Genomic DNA, 2,965 nt, shown 5'->3' with positions numbered 1-2,965 from the left:
AAATGGGTCAAATTGAATTTCCTCATTTAATACAAAAAATATTTGAGTCATCTTCCATACATCCATCTATCCTTCATTCTTTTTACGACACACACACACACACACACACACACACACACACACACACACACACATCTAAATAGTCAGGTGATTAAGATGTAGCGAGTTGCCAGCCCAGCACAGAAACTACATCACTGCTTATCTTCTTGTCATTATGTCAACAGCACCTAAATGCAAATGTTTTGGTCACAAGAATGGAATATTCACACAGGTCTGCAGAAGAACTGAGTGACTCAGAGAGTTACTGGTAATTGAAGTGCACTTGGTATCATAAGTATTCACCCCCCTTGGAGTTTTTCACATGTTGCTGCATTTTCAAAGTGGAATTGAAATAGATTTAATTGTCATTCAAATAAACAAATATGTATACTTTTTTTTTTTTACAAATTAATACAAATTAAATGACTAAAATATAGTCGTTGCATAAGCATTCAACCCTTTTGTTTAGGCATGCCTAAATTAGTAAAATATATAAAATATGACAACAAATCACACAATATGTTACATGCACTCACTCTGTGTAAAATAATAAGGGTTTAACTGATATTTGAATGACTACCCCTGCCTCTGTCCCCCATACATACAACATCTGTATGGTCCCTCAGTCAAGTATTGAGTTGCAAGCACAGATTCAACTACAAATACCAGTACGGCAGGCAGGCTCAGGGTCAGGGCAGGCAGAGGTCAAAACCAGGGGGGGGAGAAAAGGAGAGACCGGGGGGAAAGCAGGAGCTGAGAAAAACGTTGGTTGACTCGACAAACAAGGTGAACTGGCAACGGACTAACAGTGAACAGAGGTAAAAATACACAGGGGAAGATGGGCGACACCTGGGGGGGGGTGCGGGGGGGGGGGGGACAATCACAAGGACAGGTGAAACAGATCAGGGTGTGACACACCATACATCACTGAGTGACTGCCTCCTTATTTTCAAGCTCAGTGGTGGCTGCATCATGGTCTTAGTATGCTTGACATCGGCAAAGACTGGGGTATTTCAGGACAAAAATAAACGGGATGGGGCTAAGCACAGGCAAAATCCTAGAGGAAAACCTGCTTCAGTCTGCTTTACACCAGACAGTGGGGGAGGAATTCCCCCTTCGGCAGAACAATATCTTACAACAAAAGGCCAAACCTACACTGAAGTGGCTTACCAAGACAGTGAATGTTCCTAAGTGATCAAGTTGTGACTTAAATCTGCTTGGAAATCTATGGCAAGACTTGAAAATTGCTGTCTAGTCATGATCCCCAACACTTTGCTTGAAGAATTTAGAAAATAATCATAGGCAAATATTGCACAATACATGTGTGCAGAGCTCCTATGAGACTTACCCAAGAAGACTCACAGCTGTAATTGCTGCCACTACATGTATTGACTCAGGGGTGGGGTGAATACTTATCTAATCAAGCTATATTAGTGTTATATTTTTAATTAATCTTTTCTTTAAAATGTTATAAAATTGTCTTCCACTTTGACATTACAGTGTGTTTTTTGTTGATCGTTGACAAAACATAACAATGAAATCCATTTGAATACCACTTTGTAACTGTTAAGAAATCCAAGGGGGGATACTTATGGTAGACATTGGATATCACCTTGGATCATTAAGAGATGTGACTGTCATTTATAGGAGAAGGTAGTCCCTTGAATAATATAGATGAATTCCGTTGATATAGGCAGAAGGGTATTGAGTGATGAGTCTACGTGAATGAAGTGTCTTGAATAACAGGATTTCAGTGTTGTGTGTGTATTGTGTGTGTGCTCCTAATCAGCTCAGCCCAGTCCAAGCTCTCCTCTGTCCTGGCACCCCAATGGTGGAACCAGCTTCCACCTGAAGCTAGGAAAGCAGAGTCCCCCCCCCCCCGAGTGTACTTACTATGACTGTGATATGTGGTTGTCCCACCGAGCTTTCATGAGATGAATGCACTAACTGTAAGTCACTCTGGATAAGAGCATCTGCTAAATGACTAAAAAGTAAAATATAAGTGTGTGTGCTGTGTGTGTGCCGCGTGCCTGCCTCTCTACTGTTGCTTTTTTTGCAAATATATAACTCTACATTCATCTCCCTATTTGTATTATTCCCTTGTCATTTATGGAAATCTTCTATTGAAGTCAACAATTATAATGAGCCATTTGGCTGCTCTAATCATTGAATACGCTATTATCATTCAATGAGCGGTGTCATCATTAGACCACTCGCAACTGCATTGTTGGTTAAGGGCTTGTAAGTAAGCATTTCACTGCAAGGTCTACACCTATTATATTTGGCGCATGTGACAAATAACATTTGATTTGAGCTATCTGATATGCACTGGATATCACCTTGAATAATATAGATTAATTTAGTTTATATAAGCAGGAGGGTATTGGGCGATGAGTCTTTGTGAATGAAGTGTCTTGAATAATATGATTTTAGTGTTGTGTGTGTGTGTGCATTGTGTGTGTGTGGTCCAGTCTGTTATATCCTCCATAGCCAGAGTAGCTAGTTAGATCCTTTAGACTAGTGTTGGTGTTCACCATGCTGGGTTTCTCTTACAACTCTTCAGCTGATCAGTATATTACGTGGATAATGGCTTACGAGGCCGTGCATAGCCAGACGATAGTCGTAGATGTGTTATGTATCTGTGTTACCAGTGTCAATGTGGGTGGCCTAATGGTGATGTCAACAAATTACAAGGGAACAGTCTTGATGGTGATTGGCCATCAAGTGTTACCATATGACCCTTGACCAAACCTCTATAGTATCCTGGGGTCCTGACCGTGTCTATGATTGTCATGACAACAAGCGTGAGAATAGAGTGTATATGGTGTGCTAAGGCATGCCACACACACACACACACACACACACACACACACACACACACACACACACACACACACACACACACACACACACACACACACACACA

This window comes from Oncorhynchus clarkii, chromosome 13 (assembly GCF_045791955.1).
Source record: "Oncorhynchus clarkii lewisi isolate Uvic-CL-2024 chromosome 13, UVic_Ocla_1.0, whole genome shotgun sequence".
Lineage (NCBI taxonomy): Eukaryota > Metazoa > Chordata > Actinopteri > Salmoniformes > Salmonidae > Oncorhynchus > Oncorhynchus clarkii.
This window is presented reverse-complemented; position numbering follows the sequence as displayed.